This window comes from Lygodium microphyllum, chromosome 27 (assembly GCF_053477565.2).
Source record: "Lygodium microphyllum isolate KBCC chromosome 27, Lygodium_microphyllum_v1.1.10, whole genome shotgun sequence".
Lineage (NCBI taxonomy): Eukaryota > Viridiplantae > Streptophyta > Polypodiopsida > Schizaeales > Lygodiaceae > Lygodium > Lygodium microphyllum.
In genome coordinates, this window is record NC_141161.1 from 128,681,589 (window position 1) to 128,702,409 (window position 20,821).

Here is a 20,821-nt window from a genome sequence, read left to right on the forward strand (position 1 = left end):
TCTCTTGCTCTCTTGGTCCATCCACCATAGCTCTTGCTTTTGCTTGTGTACTTCTACTCGGGCTCTACCTTTCATACAATAAAGTGGCCTAGCATTTACATTACATTTTCCCTCTAAAACCTCTCTCTCTCTCTCTCTCCCTCTCCCTCTCTCTCTCTCTCATTCTTAAGCATCTCTTACTCTAATTTTTTTTACTTCTCCTCTCTCTCTCTCTCTCTATGTATGTCTCTCTTTGTCACATTCCCTCTCTCATTTTTAATATATTTTTTCTCTTATTCTCCTTTTTCTCATGAACTAGTGTAAACTAATATATGGAAATATTCACATTAGGCCTTCATGCTAGCCAAGCTGAATGGTAACAACTCATACAAAGCAAAAAAGTTATCTGAACAACATTCTATAGGATAAAAGTCTATCAAAACAACATTCTATAGGAACACAAGAATAGAGCAAGGGGATTGGGCACAATAGGCGTGAAGTGGGATATCAATCTAGGTCTCTCTCTCTCTCTCTCTCTCTCTCTCTCTCTCTCTCTCTCTCTCTCTCTCTCTCTCTCTCTCTCTCTCTCTCTCTCTCTCTCTCTCTTGCCTCTAGTAGTGCTTTGTTGGCTCCCATCTATGGTGTCTTTAATATGTTATGTGCCACCTCGTCTCTTTCTTTCCATTACTATTGCACATTTGTGCAACTAGAAATGAACAAGTGGCTCCCATACTTCTCCTTTGTAGTGTGTCCTCATGCTTATTTAATCTAGTGACGCTGGCCAGGTCATCCTAGTCCCCACCCTTTGCACCTCCCCTTTGTTGTTGGCGGCCATTTGTGGCCATGGCTACCATGTTCTTGTTGGGTCCTCAACAATGTTGATTTGTTCCATTGGATTGTAGATAGAGAGCACCATGCGTTGCTTTTAAAGAGAGTGGAAGGGAAAGAGTAATGTGTTGCAAAATGTATGAGAGGGAAAGATCTATGTACTCTTGCTTGATCACCTCATTGCTATGGTATCCTCCCACCTTACTTGCTAGCTACCCTACACTTGGCCGGTTTGCCTATCACAGGCTGCCCTAGCGCTGCCGCCTCATTGCTTGGCTCCTTTAGCTAACCTTAGGATGATGTACCCCTTAGCTAACCTTAGGTTGTGCTTTTCCTACTTGTTACCAAGCACATCTCACTTTGGGGGAGAGAGAGAGAGAGAGAGAGAGAGAGAGAGAGAGAGAGAGAGAGAGAGAGAGAGAGAGAGAGAGAGAGAGAGAGAGAGAGAGAGAGAGAGAGAGAGAGAGAGAGAGAGAGAGAGAGAGAGACTTTTTTCACTTTAATTTGAACTTGGAGAGGTTTGGGCATGGCTATAGGTTTGAGATGCCCTCTGAAAATTCGGTACATCCCAAACCTATAACCAAAATAATATAGTAGTATAGATGCTACTTGCATTAGTGTTAACTTAAAAACAACATCTTGCACTAAAATGCCATGATTAGAATACTACTTGCATTAATGGCATCTTCAATAGGATATACAAAGTTGAGAGCTTAACTTGGGGTTTTCACTATATGTATATTCCTATATCACATGCGTTCAATACCTATTTATAAATATCCTTACATGTGAATTTTCCCTAAATAAAATACAACCCTTTTCTATTCAACATGTAAATAACCCCTTTATATTACACCCTTCTATATGTAAAACATGTATAAAAATGGTATTTTAAAAATACTTTATTTTGAACCCACGTGTGATGCACACATATATTCATGAGTGACTTCCTCGGAGGAGCTTAAGAACGAGCATTGTATTATTCCATCTAAATAATAATCCTAAAACCCATTTCCTATCCTAATCCCCATCAAAATATTGAAGTTTTATTCAAAATCATATTAAGTGATGCAACTTTGATTGAGTAGTCAATATTCTACAACATCAAATCATCATAGAGATGGTTGAAATTCCATTCTTATAGACATTAAAACACAAACGACTACACAAAGTCCATTTGCTCATGTTGGCATAAAGCTTCTACCATCTAAGAAAATCAAACATCAACTTCAAATGCCCTCATGTTCTATAGGATTTTTGAGTAGACCAAATTATCACCAAGGTAGATAACTACTAATTATCAAGGTATGACCTAAGATGTCTTGCTTCAACTCAAAGGTAATTGATATATTCATCAATTTGTAAAACATCATCAACAATTCATAGTGCCCATATCCATATTGAATGAGTTCTTTGGAGTGTCTTCCTCCTTTGGTAGTATGTTCTATTTTTAAAAAGACTTGAGCTCCACAAAATCAATTTGTATTACTTATAACATTCATTTTCCATTCAAAAGTCATATTTCTACCCTTGGGCACAATTGATTTCTCCACTTTGCCTTTGGTCTTCTTGAAATTCTCAATCTCCCCAACCATAACCATTACTTTTGTTAAGGCACCTTAGATATTAATGCGTTTATGAAAGGCACCTTGAATATTATTGGGTCCATGATTAGGTAGAAAATAAGCCATCCATTATTTCTTGATTATAAATAGATTGGTAGATTTTTCGGGGTAAAATCTTAGAGATCAAAGAATTTGGCAAAATGTCATCGGAAACCTTAATTTTGAGTGTTTTGGGGCAATTTCTGGTTGAGATCTCCAATTTTTAAAATATTGATACTATTCCTTAAATTTTCAAGGCCAAGAAATAATGCCTATTGCCCAAAAAAAACTCTAAAATTAGCAATTAGGATAAATTTTTACACTGGGCTAAATTTACACCCTAATTTGACTCTTTCCTTGAGTGACTATCAACATAGGGGTGATGCCATTCCTTTATAGATTTTGGATCCCATATGTCCATCCTCCCAAGTAGATATAAATAAGCAAAATAATAGAGAAAAAACCATTCATTTAATCTCTTTCAATAATATAGTTAGTTAATGGGTCAATACCATTTCTTTAATCCTAATTTCCATGTATTCCCTCTCTACAAAAATGATAGGTAGGAGGCTAATAAGCTACATACTTTTTTGACTATTAAGTATGGTTAACTTTGCTTCATAGACTTAGGAGATGCATAAAAACAACTAAAAAACCTTCTATTGCACTTAAAAAAAACATGATAAATAATGTTAATAAATATCCATTAAGATTAGAGCTACCAATGCACTAGATGTGGTGGATACTAGAAAACGTATGGTGATATCAATTCCCTCTTACAATCAAATCCCATAGAAAACCACCATCTAGGTCCCATGACACATGTCTGGTAATCCCATGCTTTCATCTACCAAAAATGGTTTTCCTCATCATGATTAGTTAAGCATGGTTATCTCTAGTTAGTTATGATTATAATTAACCACCAAAAATCTTGGAAAAACCTTGTGACCAAGGTCACATGTCAAGTTCTCTTGTTTGTATGAGGGCCTCTTACTTCCCCACTTGAGTCACTTAAATTTTTACACATAATTAAGGACATTGAATGCATATCCATTGTATTCCTTAAAGCCCATACTTTAACAATATGAAGAAAATACACCTAGTTTGTTCTCTATATAAAATGAGCCTTTCATAGAAGAAAAATCACAAGATATACGGTAAAAGAACAATTTAAATATTTATCTCTTTCTCTTGACAACGGTGCAAGTTTCATCAACCATGCCATCTTGGGAATAAAGGGAATGCCAAGTAGACTACATTCTAAATCCAATGCTCCACTATCTTTTGGTTGGTTCACACTAACTTTGATAACCTTAAATCAACAATCAATGAGGTAGTAGTGATATAAGCATCAACTACCTCCCGATCTCACCTCACTTGGTATAGGCATGGAATTATGATTTTTAGATTTTAGCATGGATTCTAAACTATCAATCTGTTTTATAGATAACCTATACTAGCTAGCTACTATTGAGCTTCACTCAATGGGGATCATTATGAAGCTCTTGAGGTTATGCCTCGCTAACTTCACATTATTTTCACTGAAAGCAATGAAACACACTATCACATGTTGTTTAATTTTGGCCAAGAAAATCACTTATAAAGCATGCACTGCGCATAAGAAAAACTGAACATGCATAAACAATCATTGCATCACAGAGTACACCATGACCTCAAATTTTCAATGACAATATAAAGGCATAGTTTTGGAAAAAGAAAATCTGAAATAGAAAATTGTTGATGTTACTTCAAAACTTTGTTCAAAGAGCACATTACAAACAAATGATAGTCTCGCTTACTAGTGAATATAGAAGGACAAGATAATAGAAAGCTGATTTTGCATCAAGAAACTAAAGATTAAGCAAGGTCTTATAGACCTTCAACAAAGAATCACAATAAATATACAAACATTAGGAAAAATTTTGGACTAAAAAATGGACCCTTAAAAATAATATAGTTTAATATGTGGGCCTTTTGGATTGTCCAATAGGAAGGCTAGATGTTGACATCCATGGAGGGTGAATCTTCTCTCTCCAAATCTTGGGTTTTTTTATTTTAAAAAAGAGTAGTGGGGGATTAAAAAAAGGGGTGAATGAATAGTACACAAAATTTGAGTTTCTCTCATCTCATATTGTTGAAGATCAAGCTTATCTTGCTTATCTAGTTGAGCCCAGCTATAACTAGGATTGTATGGTGGGTGGTCAATAAAATTTGAGTTAGTTACTCAACCACAATAAGACTTTCAGTTAGTGTAGGCCTAGACACAAGACTAGTGTGACTATTACAGTGTGCTGTAGAGAAGAATAATGAAGAAGAAGAAGTATGAGAGTTGATTGCTCTGTTCAAGCTCTATCTGTGTGTGACTCCATTCTTTCTCCACTTCTCAAACATGGTATCAGATTAGGCTTCAACCTGCTGAAAGTAAAAAGGCAAGAGGCATTTGTGGTGGCTCTTCTGAGATCAGCCATTGGAAATCATTTGAAGGAAGATAAGTAGCACTGTTGAGTGTTGGAGACTGAAACAAGTGACCCACAGGAGCCACATGGAGTTCAACTAAGATTGCACCCTACTAGGACAACATGAAAAACTAGTGTGGATTACTAAATAAGGCCTATTATTCTTGATCATTATCTGATAGAGATCCTTTCGATCCTCTTCCCAACTCTAAGCACAGTTGTGGCATATCAAAGTCATTCTCTAATGCTCATAATGGCAGCAACAAGCATAAAAAATGTAAGCAGAAATAGATCTGAAGTCAATGTGGATATTTTGCACCTCTTTTCTCTTTTCTCTATCCTAAATCTCTTTGAACTCTAGCTAGTGTGTGCTTAAAACAACATGAGATGTTTAGCAAGTAATGTGGCATAATGCTTATACATCTAGGCAACATTTGAATAAACTGGTGGTCACCTATCCATTGCATGCATAGGATTGTATGCAGTCATACAAGCTAAAACTGGCATAACTCTTGAATTGGAGCTCATTGAAGGTCGTTAGGGTATTGACCATTAATGTTGGTATGATGTTATATGATCAATGGTTGGTATATAGATGATCATGAGTAGTGAATGCTCATTTTTGGTTCATACTTATCAAGATGAATAGGACTGATTGTTGTTGGTCACAGCTTGTGAGATACTTTTTGGTCACTACTATTTGATGTAGGTGTAAGCATTGATGCATACATGACTATGCCTCCACCTTCAAAGGTTATGATACATGACTAATAGGTCTTGAGATTGTTTTTGATAAAAAAATATCATGGTCATGTAGTGTTCTTATAACTGATTGGTTTAGACTCTGTGTCTATTAGTGACATTGGAAGACTTCCCTTTATTTTTTCATAATGTTTTATGCAGTAAATGAGACCTACATGCTATGTTATTGCCTATAGAAGTTGTGGCAGATGGTTGAAGATGTGTGTGGATGCCATTGAGCTAAAATACATTTGCTATTGCAAAGTTCCACTATCATTTACTCTAGGACTCAATTGTCCTATAAAAAATAAAGTGACATATACATGCTATTGACTAAAGGTTTTTGGATCCTAATTGTAATTCATATGCATGTCACATGTCCAAAATGAGCTTGGACTGAACTAGATGCTGAGTACATACAAATGTACATGTGTTGCTTGAATATCATGCAAGATTTCTATTAGTGAAGAGACATATTGGTTTAAAGGGAGTCAAGCATTGATATCTTGAACATTGCACTAAAGATATAGAGCTACAAACATAGAAAATTCTGATAGGATAGACAATATCACACAGATAGTGGGTGAAAAGTTGGATAATAATAATAATGCAATATGGAAATTTTGCATGGAGAACTTATTGATTGGAAAAGGATACTTGGATTTGATTATAAGTGATGAGGTTGAACCTAAGCTTCCAAAATGCAATCCCATGGTTGAATAGCAAATATCACATCGTGCATGGCTTGAATGAGCTCATAGAGTCTTGCATTGTCTTTTACTATATATCTCTAATGCAATTGTCATGTAGACTATGAATTGCAAGTCATCAAAAGATGCATGTGAAATTTTGATGTGGTACTATGGTAGTGCTACTAGTGCATGGAAAATCCAATTGAAACAAAAGTTTAATACCATGGATAGGAAAGGTTGGTCAATACATGACTATGCCATAAAGATAGAGACCATTGCTGATTAGCTAGCATCTATTGGAGCTAAAGTTGATGATGAAGATCTAGTTGTAGTTACACTAAATGGCCTTGGACCAAAATATAAGTCATTTGATACATCTATGTTAGTACAATGATAATTACTTGATTTTAAATGACCTACTTGCTTTGGTTGTTCACGAGGAGGTTAAGCCTAGATTATCTATAGGCTCAAGTAGCTCCAAAGGTAGAGAAGTAGTTTTTAACTTGCAAAAAAGAGGATAATGAAATTTTGGTAGAGGGTTAGTTCATGGTCGAGGGACTCATCATAATGCATCTCAAAGTATGAATAACTACCTGGTACATAATGCTAGAGGTGGTGGATACTTCCAAGCAATAGGGAGATCCAACTCTAGAGGTAGAGACTCATGGCAATCTTAGAATGCACATGAGAATGAAAATACATTGATTCATGAGTTTCTAATTAATGATCTCGCATGATGAATGGTTCACTTATATGGTTCCTAATGAGCATCGTTATGTTTGTATAGGTGATGACACTGAGCATAATATTGAGCATATGGGTGTGATCCCCCTAGTCATACATGATGGACAAAAGAAGATTTTGCATGATGTCTTGCACGTTTCATCTATCAGTAAGAATCTATTATCAATTGGGTAGATGAATGAACATAATCTACAAGTGCAGTTCAATAAAGATGGCTATTTTATTGAGGAGTTTGGAAATGGCTACTGTTTACTAATGCAAAGCGAAGGAAGCAGAAAATGAGGCATCAAGAGGAAAAGTGCTAGGCGAAAAAAAGGAAAAGGTGTCCTACAAGAGAGTGGATCTGGAAGAAATCAAAAAGCATGGGAACAACCACTAGGAGTACAAGATGCAACCATGGAAGTCGCAAGAAGCCAAAAGCAAGAAGGTGCACCTTTAAATATAAAGGCACATCCAAAACCTCTGTAATAGAGCGTCGGGCTCTCACCCATGCAAATTGTAAAGGTAGATGGGCGGTAGGAAGGAAGCTAGAAAGATGGGAGAACAATGGAAAAAAGGGCCTAGCCGGCCATGTAAAAGGGGAATGACCACCCAAGGGAAAGAGGGTTTTGTATATAAAGTTCCAAAAGTGAATGAGAGCTCATTCTTTGGTGTGTGGCAAAGTGGACCCTTCTTCTTCTCTTCTTCTCTTCTCTTCTCTCGTCTCCCACGTGGCTATGGAGGATGGAGCTTGAAGGAAGAGGCTTGAGGATGCTTGAGCATGCATCACAAATCGTGGAGCTATCAGAGTGCTTTAGAGAGGAAGAAACTCAATTGAGCATTAAGGTAAGCTCACTACACTCGTAAAGAGGGATAGCACATCGGCTATGTGAGAGGTAGCCATTAGTGCTCGCTTGAAACAGTTGACCAATAATCGGTCCGTGCATCTTGGTGGTTGAGCTTGAGAGCCTATACATTTTGGTTTCATTGCTGGAACCAATGGATTCAAGCTTGAGCGCTTCAAATTGAGCATCGGAGTAAGGATTTCATCCCTGAACTAGAGCTTGAGATAGATAAGAGGTTTTGGGTTTTTAATCCATGCTACAAGTAAGTATTTTTGGTTTTTGATGATTGGTTGAGTAGGAGAAATCATCCTAGTACTTGGCTTTTGATTCTTGTTGCATTTAGAGTAGGTTAAGGTTAAAAGATTTGATGGAAAAGTGTAGTGTTTGCTGTTGTAAAACAGGCCAAATAGGGCACATATCTAGGAAAATGGAAAGAAAGAGTGCTGAAGGGGGTTAAGATCAACAAGTGAGGGGACAGGAGTGGCAAGAACCTTGTGAAACAGGGGTTTAATAGCCAGGAGACCAAGGGGGAGCTCATTTGAAACCCTAGTTGTCTGAGAGAGAGAGAGAGAGAGAGAGAGAGAGAGAGAGAGAGAGAGAGAGAGAGAAAGAGAGAGAGAGAGCGTGCGCGTGTGTGTGTGCATATGTGTGTGAGCTCCATTACGTGGACCCACTTCAATCGCATTGTCGACAAGTTTGTTGCCCACTACAGGTACACCCACACCTTCTCCTTCATGCATAGGTAGGAACTGGAGGTGCTCAGCTAGTGTGAAGCCCACAATCGCTCAGCACAACATATTTTTTGTTGACTCGAAAAAAATGTGCCGCGTTTGGCCCATCTAAATTATGTCGATTCTAGGCTGAGTCCCAGAATCGGCCCATGGTCCACTTCTAATTGGACATTCGGCCCACTTGACTTGGATGTGTGGAAATTCGGCCTTGGCCTGCCGTTCTTGTATTCGGTCCTTGGTCCACTCGACTCGGATACCCACCACTCGGCCCGTCCGAATCAAACACTCAACTTTCCCCCAACTTGCACTCGGGCTGGCCTAGGCACATTCGGCCCCGGGTCCAAATCAAACACTCAAACCAACTTGCACCCGAATGTGCCTAGGCCCAGTTCGGCCCAAGCACATTCGGACACTCGACCATCCGAATTAGTAACTTGGCCCCTCCAAATTAGTCACTCAGCCTGTCTGAATTAGTTACTTGGCCCGTGCAATTTGGACCTGTTGGGCCGAGTCTAATTTTCTCTAGAATTTTTGAAAATTGGACCAGACCACCTAAGCACTGACCGTACGAACATCTGAAGTCCATACAGACTCTTGAGACATCTTTCTGGCACACAAAACAAAGGAATCAGCAAGACATAGTCATAGAGGTGACACTAGTCAACCATCTAGCAATCCAGTGTGTCAGCCACATCAAGTGGAGTCGTAGAACGCTAATGAATCGTGACTAAGTAGAGGGCATAGCAGAGAACCCTATGAACCAATGAGGATGACTAGAAATTGAGCGTATAAGCCTATCAAGATAAACCCATGACTAGAGTGCTAGAGCTCTCTAGACACTTTTTTTTCTCACTCACTGTGATTTCCAGCCCTTAAAGCACACTTGCAAAGAGCTAAAATCTTTATTTTGCACAGTGTACAGAAAAGAACACACATACACACACATGCAGAGAGTGAGGGTAAGTTGAGGACTGGTTGTAATTAACAAGGAACTCACCTAGAATTAAGAACTTGAAGGAACCTACCAGTAAGAGAAGACCCAAAGACATAGAAGGGTGATCAAATCCCCAAAGGTAGGCCCAAGCAAAGAACACAGCCAAAAAGCCGGAGGCAACAAGGACAGACACTATTGTGGAAGTGGATCTACTTGGCCTTATCAACTTGATTGACAACTTGGCAGAACATGAAGCTTTGGACATGGAAGAGGGCAGCTCAGGCCATAGAAGCAATGAAGAGCTAGACCCAAGCGATTTTCTTGAGGCCGTCCAATAGTTAGTGCACAAATACGATGTTCAAACTCGGCTAGAACAGCGAGGTAGACCTATAGAGGACATCATAGCAAATCTTGAGGAGGATAGGAAGTTGGACGCAAAGCCTTGTAAGGCCCAGCCACATACAACCAGGATTAGAAAACTAGGAGCTTGCACCAGAGTACAGAAATGCAAGAGATCCAAAGAGTGCTAGCACTAGTAGGCAGAAATTGATCGAAGAGTGAGAGAGCGCTAGAGGGAGACCTCACATTGAGCAAGATTCTGACAAAGCAACTGCTAGATAACACGACAATAGAGCAAAGCATTGTGGCATTAGCAGCATCACTATTAGCAGGGTTAGGGGTTAACCAAGGCTCTAAGAGCCAATCAAAAATTCATGTGGTGGCGAAGCAGCTGGACACAAATACTAAGTAAACAACAACCCGTACAACTTTGTGGAACAATTTGAGCAGGTCTGCGAGGACAACGGCCTTATCGATCATACTCAACACTTCTAAGATTTCGGATTGTGCTTAGGTGACAAGGGATGGCTCGGACTTGATAGGATTTTGGATGTTGCAAAGCGTGCCAATTTCAATGGCTTGAAAAATCTCTTCATTAAGAGATTTTATGAACTTGGGTACTCTGATAACCTACTGGTGTGACTCATGAACGTCAAGCAGAGAGAGAAAGAGGATATTCAAGATTCCATGACCCATGTGAGGAGCCTCTTCAAGATAATCCCAATGGGCAAGAGACCAACCAAAAGAGTGGTATCCAGAGTATTCATTATCGGAATACAAAGTGAAGAGCTCTACAAAGCCTTGGCCAGCAACTTGAGCTTGCAGTGAGATGCACTGGCAAGGGTCTTTGAGGAAGCTATTAGAGTGGATGACCAACTCAAGGAAAGAAGCTCCAGAATCTTGAATTAAGAAGACTCCAATACCAGGAGTTCTGAGAGGGCCTCAATGCAAAGTGAGTGAGCATACTCAAGTGCGTAGGACAGAGGGAAAGGCACTAATTCGGGACAAGAGCTAGCAGAGATTAGGATGGACATAACCAAACTATAGGAGATGATGAGATGACCAACCTGCCCACATGTCCAATGTGTGCATTCTGGAGGGAACCACTTGCCAATCGAGTGCTAGGACCCTAGGTGATGACCTTGCACTAATTGTGGTAGGTTCAGCCATGACGGCATGCCTTGTGGACTACCTTGGAGACTCCAATACGTGCCGCCTTATGGTCAACCCTACCTTGAGAACATGCCATCAAACTTCTTTGGAAGGGGAGCCCCATTGGCTCTCCCGACAGCTAATGATGCTAAGTCATCCATCCCTAGGATCCCTAGGATGGAAATAAATCCTACAGACCACCTGGACCCTACATAACCCATCCATGGAGTGATGCTCTAATCCACTAAGTGGAAGAGCCTAGCGGCGATGAACCTTATGTAAACCCATACGTGTCATACGAAGAGGAAGGAAACACAATCCTTATGAGCTATTGACCAGTTCTTGTGATGGCATTAGGTAGGGGGAGAGGTAGAGGCCTAGGAACATAGACCCAAGAGCCAAGTGGACTTGCCGTCACCCAATAGACACATTTCTTTGCGTTGCCTCGAGAGGGAGTAAGCAAACAGAGACAAGACTAACTTGAGATGCACTGAGTGTGGATTCACTCACTTCTTTGTTGATTTCCCTAGGAAAAGGCCATCCTCTAGTTTGGGAAATGAGACATTGGTTCCATAAGGATTTGGTGTCGAGACACTCGATGGGGAGGCCACACCTATTCTATTGCATCTCATGACCCACGTGTAGACAAAGCAGGCCGGCATATCATTGCGAGGGCCTAGAAACCTTGAAGCAACCTCAGTTGGAAAGAAGAGTTGGAGATGAAGGAAGAAAAGACCAGACGCTAAGGTCACCCTAAAACCAAAAGTGTCACAACACTGCCGGTTGGAAGTAAAGTCATTGATGCAGAGGAAGAAACATCGGCCCCATGGATGACTGAAAAGAAAAGCGCTAAGGTCGGGGAGTACCCCAAACCTAAAGTGTAAACTCAAAGTCATCAAGAAGGTGAAAGAGTGGGTGAAGGAGGCCCTAGAGCACCTAAAGGATGCTGAGCCCATACTAGAAGATGAGATTGATGATCTCTCAAGCATAAGCATGCCAATATCTCTCCCACGACCAAGATTGAGAGAGGCGATGGCACCACAAGCTGGGCCATGTAGACAAAGTCTAAATGCTTTGAGCTAGCAAACCGTTCAAGGCCATTGGCCAAGAATTGTAGACTTATGGGAAAATTGACTTAGGGGAGAGGCAAGTGACCACCCCTGTAACTTTGTGGTTCAAAAATGCATGCAATTCTGCCAGTCTTAGCATTGGGGAACATCACCAAAAAAGGGATTGTGGACGTAGGGAAATGAGTGAGTGTGTTAAGCCATGTGGTACTCCAAACTTGGGGTAACCCAGCGATTGAGACTGCTAGGTTCAACATCACACTAGCTAACAGAATGAAGGTGAAACCATTTGGAGTGTTGAAAAATTGGCCAATAAATATTGCAGGAATCCAATTCTCTGTTGACTTCATAGTCATGAAGGGAGTGGATTATGACACCCTACTAGGTTGACCTTGGATATGCGCAACACGAGAGTCATAGAGGACTAGGACAACGGTCTTATCTTCCTTGGAAATTGAATGGAGGCCGTAAGAGTGAAGATGGATACGTGGACTTCACATATCTAAATATGCGTCTAACTGCATCCAAATGTGGCTTTCTTCAGCAATCCCACTATCACTATCACTTGTAATAATCAAGTCATCCACATAGATGACTATGATGACCAAACCTACATCTCCCTTTCTCACATAAAGTGAGTGATCAGCATTAGAAACATAAAAGCCAATATTGACAAGATACTCTATGACCTTGTCAAACCATGCTATAGGTGCTTGCTTGAGCCAATAGAGCGTCTTCTTCAACCTGCACACATACATGGGATGCTCTAAATTTTCAGTTTGCAATTTGGCATCTTCTTTCACTAATAGTGCTATCTTCAACATCATTAAGCTTGATGGTAAGAATCACCCATCTCTTCGTCGACTGCCCAAGGTGAAAACCATCACCTAGCTCAGCCAATGAGCCATCTGTCCCATTGGGGCTGTTTGGTGTCGAGAACCACGGCGGGGAGGCCACGCCTATCCCATTATGTGTCATGACCTGTGCCCAAACGAAGCAAGCCGTCACTTCTCTGCCAAGACCTAGCAATCTCGATGCAGCCTCGATAGGAAAGAAGAGCCGGAGACGGCAAAGAAGGAAGTCGGAAGCTAAAATCGCACTAAAAACTGAGCGCTACAACTCTGCCCACTGGAAAGAAGGTCTCCGACGCAAAAGCAAAGACGTCAGCCCCTAAGATGGCCGAAAAGGGAAGCGCTAAGGTAGGGGAATACCCGCAACCAAAGCGACAATTAGAGGCCATAGAAAAGGTGAGAGAATGGGTGAAGGAAGCCCAATAACACCTAAAGGACGCTGAGCCCATCATAGAGGATGGGATTGATGATCTCTCTAGCATAAGTACACCAACCTCACTCCCACAACCAAATTCAAGAGAAGCAACTGCACCATAAGTGGTACCGCTAAGGCCAAGCCTTGGCGCTGCTATAGGGCCGCGGTTCAGTCTCACGGGCACTAGCCAGGACAATCCAAGTTAGGAGAGAACACCCAATGATCTTCTAACCACACTAGTGACTATCCCTGTAACATTCAGCCGAGGAGATCTGCTTAGGCAGCACCCCACCCTATGGCAGGATCTTAAGCAGTGGGTTGAAGGGTCACAAGAGTAGGTCACGACAGACCCTCATGACCATGAGGCAGAAACACAAATACCGAGTTTGATACTACACTCTACGCCTAAGTCCTTGCACGTCAATCTCTTTTGGGAAGGCTCCGAGATGCATGCAGTCTTACCGGTCTTAGCCCTAGGCGATACAACGAGAAAGGGAATTGTAGACATGGGGGCCGAGGTTAGTGTACTTAGCCACATAGTGCTTCAGACTTGGGGAAACCCAGCTGTTGAGACTGCTAGGTTTAATGTCACACTAGCGAACGGTATGAGAGTTAAGCCATTCGGGGTGCTTAAGAATTGGCCAGTGAAGATCGCAGGTATCCAGTTCTCCGCTGACTTTATAGTCATGAAGGGAGTGGACTACGACATCCTATTAGGCCGCCCCTGGATGCGCAACGCTAGGGTCATCGAAGATTGGGGTAACAGCTTAATCTTTCTTGGCAATAGGACGGATGCTGTGAGAGTAGAGATGGACACCTGGAAGACCTCATCCATCAACTTAGATGCCATCTCTGCTATGCTCAAAGGTAATGCTCAGGCCAAGAAGTCCTACGGGCCCTTGACCAGGTATATCCCATGCCTAGAGGACGAGTGGGATTGGATGCATGTCCTTGCTACGATCTACCTACCGTTCTCTGATCTCGAAGCATATGAGCAAACCATCAAAAAAATTGGCAAGGCTGACGACACACCCTCCATGCCAGTTTGCATGATGGCAGGAAGCCTTCAAGGGAAGCCAAAGCCCGTCAACTCCCACGTCCCAACCAACAAAAGGAAAATCTAGGAGATACTGGAATATCTATCGGATAAGCTAGCTGGTGATCCAGCTGCAAATCTCAAACCACTCCAGGATCTCTTAGATGAATCCAAGTGGCAATGGACCAGAGTGCATGACTTAAACCTCATGTATAACTGGGCCCTGGTGCTCGACCAACGACCAGGGATAGACCGTGTCCTAGGAGATGACGAGCAGTCTGATGAAGAAAATTCGAACGACGAATATGAAGACTGCTAGTCCTTCAGTGATGAAAGTGAGGGTGAGGTAGATACCGTGGAATACGACACTGAAGGACAAGAAATAGAGCAAATACGAGCAAACTCCAAGCCGCAGAGAAAGAGTATCTTCCGAAGGGAGCAAGGAGTCATGAGCGTGGAATGTGACCGCGCCTGGTTGGAACATGTAGGAGCCATAGACCTTGAGCAAGTGGGACTAGCCTAGCTAGGAATGACATCGGTGCTTAGAACTCAATCACCATCTGAACTGCGCCCACTAGGAGAGACCACCTCTTCTAGCAAAGGAGGGGGATTCGACTCTGAATCAGAGGTTAGCTCGGATAGTGATCTAGAGATCCCTAGGCCGCCCACAACCAGACGCACCAAGGGAGACCTACCGGTCCACCTGAGGCACAGACGATTGAGACACGAAAAGGCAAAGAAACCCAGGGATACTCAAATGGAAGAACAGTAAAAACCGTAGGACCTCCCTAAATGATTCATGAAATTCAAAAAGGGAGATAGGGTGGTAGTGCTGTTAGGTGCCAAATGTCAAGCACAGACAAGCGAACCAATCGAGGGACTAGCCAAGGTCAAGGAGGTGGACCTAGCCCAAGAAAGGGAACCACCCCGACCAGTCTTCATTGCTGATGACTTGACTAATGAAGAAGAAATGAGTCTTGTCTCTCTCTTTGCAAGAGTACATAGACATGTTCGCCTAGTCCTTAAGAGAGATTAAGGGGGTAGACTCGAGTGTCATGACCCACAACATATCCATGACGTTAGACGCAATACCGGTCAAGCAACGATCGGACCCTATGAATCCAAAACATGCTCATGCTATCAAAGAGGAGATTGATAAGCTAATGAGAGTAGGATTCATTTATGAAATTGAGCACATAGACTGGGTATCGCCCATAGTTATCATGATGAAGAAGAATGGAAAAATCTGAGTGTGCGTCAATTACAAGAAGGTAAACGCTGCCACCAAGAGGGACAACTATCCGTTGCCATACACCGAGCACATGCTTGAGAGAGTGGTAGGCAAGGAAGCCTAAAGTTTCCTGGACGGCTTCTTAGGGTACAACCAGGTGCAAGTACATCCTGCAGACAGGCATAAGACTGCCTTCGCCACTGAGTGGGGTGTCTTTGCTTACATAGTCATGCCCTTCGGGTTGACTAATACCCCTGCCACTTTCCAATGACTCATGTGCACCATCTTTAAGGACATACTCTGCAAGGAGTTAGAAGTTTTTGTCAACGACCTTTGCGTCCACTCGACATGGGTCAAACACTTAGACAGACTCCGAGTAGTCTTTAAGCGGTGTTGTTTATACCGCCTCTCCTTGAACCCCTTAAAGTGCCAGTTTTGGGTGAAGCATGGATGCATTCTAGGGCACGTGGTGTCAAAGAACGGCATTGCCACTGACTTCTCGAAGGTCAGGGTCATTGTTGACCTTCCACCCCCGAGCAACTACAAAGGAGTTCAATGCTTCCTAGGCCATACCGGGTACTATTGGCGGTTTGTACTCAATTATGCATTGATCGCCAGACCATTGTACAAGCTGCTTATAGTTTTTGAATGGACTGAAGCATGCCAAAGGGCATACAAAGAGTTGAAGAAGGCTCTAACCATAGCACCAATCCTAGGAGCCCCAGATTGAACCATCACCTTCCATGTGCATATCGATGCTTCTAAGTTTGCCGTGGGGGCAGTGTTGTGCCAGCCTGGCGAACACAATTTAGACTATCCAATGAGCTTTGATAATAGACAACTCACTGAGACGGAAATGAATTACTCAACGACGGAAAGAGAAGGACTAGCCATGGTATTTGCAGTAAAAAAATTCTGGAATTACCTTTTGGCCACGCCCTTCACCTTCTTTGTGGACCATCAAGCCTTGCTATATCTAGTAAACAAACCTTGTGGTACAGGATGCATAGCTCGATGGCTCCTTTTGCTTTTAGAGTTTGACTTCTCTGTAATGGTACGGAAGGGAAAACAACATTACATGGCGGATCACATGTCGCGCATTGCCACCAGAGAAGTCGTTGTTGGACAAGGTGTTATTGATGAACTGCCTGACGCGACGCCCATCTGTTTAACCTCTCCAGTGAGGAGAGAGACCTATTTAAGGCTGATCTAACACCGTAATGGGTAGATGACATAGTTCAAGTGCTTGAGCATGGACATCCTAACCGACCAATAGAAAAATCCCGACTTAGGCGATTAATCCTTAAGATCCAGCCCTATCAGCTGATTGCAAGCCAACTCTATAGGCCGGGGCAAGACAAATTGTTGCACAGATACGTGTGTGAATATGAGGTGCACGATGTGCTCTCAAAAGCGCATGGTGGCATTGCTGGAGAGCACTTTAGCTAAGACATGACAGCACGAAAAGTGTTGCACTCTCAACTGTGGTGGCCCACGCTTTTCCGCGACGCAGCACGATTCGTCAAACACTATGACGAGTGCCAACGGACGAAGGTCTCAATTTGCAAAGATCGAATGGAATTAACCCCGGTTATTGCTCGACAACCCTTCGAAAAATGGGAAATTGATTTCATTGGGCCCATTAGTCCTGCAGCATAGTATTCGCAGGCTAAGTATATCATTGTGGCCATGGATGCACGAGTCACATGAAAAAATGACGCTAGAACAATGGCTAAGTTCTTATGGGAGCAAGGAATCTCACGATTCGATTGCCCCATCGAACTGGTCAGTGACCAAGGCACGCACTTCATCAAGTGATCGTGCATCTCCTGTCCACCTTCTTCATTATCCATCGCAAATCCTCGCCATACTACCCTTAGGCAAACGGCCAGGCCGAATCAACAAATAAGATTCTCGTCAATGTCCTAACCAAGGTCGTCTCTGCTTCACGCATCGACTGGGACAACAAGTTGATGGCAGCTCTGTGGGCTTACCGAACCGCTTATAAAATGGCTATCGATCAAACCCCATTTAGGCTAACGTATGGGACAGAAGCGATTCTACCATTAGAGTTCTTCGTTCCTAGCCTGAGAATAGCGCTTCAAGAGTGATGGAAAGGGAAGGAGGCATGGGTGCAACGACTAGTTGAGCTCTAACGTCTCTCGGAGACTCATCTTCTTGCCACCCATGCACTAATCTGTGAGAAAGCTTGACGCAAGAGCTAGTTTGACAAGCACGTCAAGCAGCGCGAGTTCGAACAGGGTGACTTAGTGCTCCTCTACTCAGTTAAAGGGCATAAGCAAAAGATGAAATTTAGAGGTCTTGGACCCTTCAATGTTCATGCAATCAGCCAAACAAGCAACGTCGAACTCGAGACCCTAAACGGTGAAGGAATAGGCTTCTTCAATGGCAGTCATGTCAAGAAGTACTACCCTCCTGTGCATCCTTTGCATGAACCACCGATGTTAGAACTGCCTGTCAAGGTACGAGTAGCCACAATCATTGAAATCGACGACGAGGACGAGGAAGCCGTGGAACCCGCATACCTCCATATCACAGTCACGGCAAAACAAACATATGCTTTCACCGCTTCATCGACGAGGGAGCAGACTTCAACATCCTGACCTATGATCATTGGACTCAACTTGGCCAGCCACAACTTCGACCCACCACTGCAAAATTGAGCCCATATGGGGCTCATTCCTATGCACTACTCGGCAAGTGCAAGGTAGCCGTTTCTATCGAGTCTGAGACTGTTCCAATGATTTTTTACATGCTGCCAAATGCTAAAAAAGTAGGCACAGAGTCACTACTGGGGCACACCTTCAAAAAGTAGACCCACTAAAATGTCGACTACGAATCGCAGTGCATCCATCTAGCAATAGGCAGCATTCGCATTGTTACAGCTTTCAACAAGGGCTACGCAACCTCATCACGGGCCACCCAGCCACCGATAGAAACACTTGTAGGCAATTCTAAGGAGGGGGGTAGTGTGCGGCCGCTACTCCCCGAGTCTCATTGACCGCAACCCATACTAGCCAAAGCTAAGGCCCCACAACCTCGCCTCCAATGGGTGCCTAAAGAACCGCAAAAGCCGCCTAGGAGTCGATGCTCCTACCCTCATAAGAATAGAAACTCTAAACCTAGGAGGCCCAAACGCAGTCACAGGAATAGACTTGCAATCAGTCAAAGATGGGTCTCCAAGTCTCTCTTACGCGCACAAGGCTACTATGAGGGAAATGCTTGGCTATGGATACCTAAGGCCCACACGGCCAGAGGCACCACTCCTACACCAACCTCAAGCTCGATCATCCCAAAAATCGTAGGACCTCGAAACCACAAGCCGTAGAGCTTCCCCGACCCGCAACCATTGAGTCCATCCACGCGCGAACCTACGCGAATCGCCCAAGCCTATCCGACTAATCAACAACCACCAACTCGAGCATCGTCACAAGCAGGAAATGATCCGGCTTTCCAAATCCATCCTAGAAGCAATACATCATCACTCGAGGCCGCTGCTAACCTAGCCTCCGTCCCAGTGACCCAATCGCAAGCTCCTGAAGTCCTACCATAGCAACTCTCCATTGTCAAAGGCTCAAGTCCTACCAAAACCCAACCACCCGCAAGCCTTAGGCCCTCTTACGAGAGGAAATCCTTTCTCTCACTAGTAGTTGATTTAGTTGAGGAAACAGGGGATGACGTGATGGATTTCATTAAGCGACTGGATGCTACTTTTGTGTCGCTAGCTCTGAGCTTCGATCGCCTTGACTTAGGCCTATTGGATGAATCCTTCGCAGCGGAAGTTCAAAAGATGCCCTGTTCTTGGGAAACATTTGAATTTGCATTTGCAAAATCCCCTACCTCCGCTGCTAAGTTGCTCAGCGGTGAGATCTCAAAAGAGCAAGCAATCAAACAACTCCTCATCATGTCGTATGATCAGCAAACCACCTCTGCCATCACTAACCAAGAAGTGGCAGAGTTGTCAAAACTTGCTGAAACAAAATCCCAGTTCTTAAGGCATTGGTACGATCTTAGACTACAATGGGAAGTTGAAGGATGCCGAGTAATGACCAACGCCGAGCAGCAACGTGCTATCAAAACGGTAGAGTACGACGGGGCCGTCCTATAGAAGATCACATCAAGGGACACCCCTACCTAGACTGCTATTGACCGAAGAAGAGTTACACATTGCTAGACGAGTCAACTCGGGTGACTTCCTGAGACTGACGTTCTCACATACATCACCCAAGTGGGGATTAAACCCTCCGACCTAGACCGCGAAGCCCATTTGGAATACAACCCCAATTTCTATACTTGGCTCCTTCACAAGTAACCCCTACACCTCCATGCCGAAAGCCCTACACCTTCTAACCCTCATCCTAGGAAGGATTCTTCTCAAACTGAAAGGGGAGGGGGTAAGGTGAATCAGATCAGAAGCAATAAAGAAAATCAAAGTCAGTGAAGTATGTAGACATACATTGTGAAAAATAGATGGGGTAGAAAAAAGGGCACAAAAACTTTGAATTAAAAGGCAAAAAGTCAAAGTCAGAAAAGGGAATCTGCACTAGACTTTAATGAATTCATTCAAAAGCATAGAGTTTTTTCTAAACCCTAAACCCTAAACCCTAAACTCGTGATATGGCTGTGCAAGGTTTAGGGAGCCTTGTTATACCCATCAGCCTTGCCTATCTGGCCACATCCCTGCTTGTTCGCAGAATGGAGTACGTCCGAATAGTCAACGGGTGGGGGTTGATACATTACGCTAGAGCACGAATTAATGTTAGGCACCTACTCATTCTGTGTTGGCTTCTTCGGATTAATAACGAGTCGAAATCAATCATTTTGATTTGAAAATCGAGGATAGGTATACCCACTCTCGTCCTCTCTGCTTAGAAGGAGGCAGATAGCGGGAATCAAACCCGCGTCTTCTCCTTGGCAAGGAGATATTTTACCATTCAACTATATCCGCGCAATGTATTACGATATGTAAATATAATCCTTATTTTAACCATAGCATTATTGATCCATGGACGTCCTACTATCAGTTTAGACCCATTCTTAGAAATTGATCCTGATATCAATATATTTGTACTTAAAATTTCTTCAAATCCTCGGAGTTTATCCATCTAATACTAGTAATTGGGAAACAATTAAACCGTATTTCTCCTATGTGAAAACATGATTCAATTAGATTGAA

At 42.8% G+C, this 20,821-nt stretch overlaps 1 non-coding gene across 1 annotated transcript; it reads right to left on the reverse strand.

Moving 5' to 3' along the window:
- Positions 1–20,522: 20,522 nt before the first annotated feature.
- TRNAG-GCC (transfer RNA glycine (anticodon GCC)) lies at positions 20,523–20,593 on the reverse strand. Its single transcript has one exon. It is a non-coding gene; the product is annotated as a tRNA-Gly (tRNA).
- Positions 20,594–20,821: the final 228 nt, after the last annotated feature.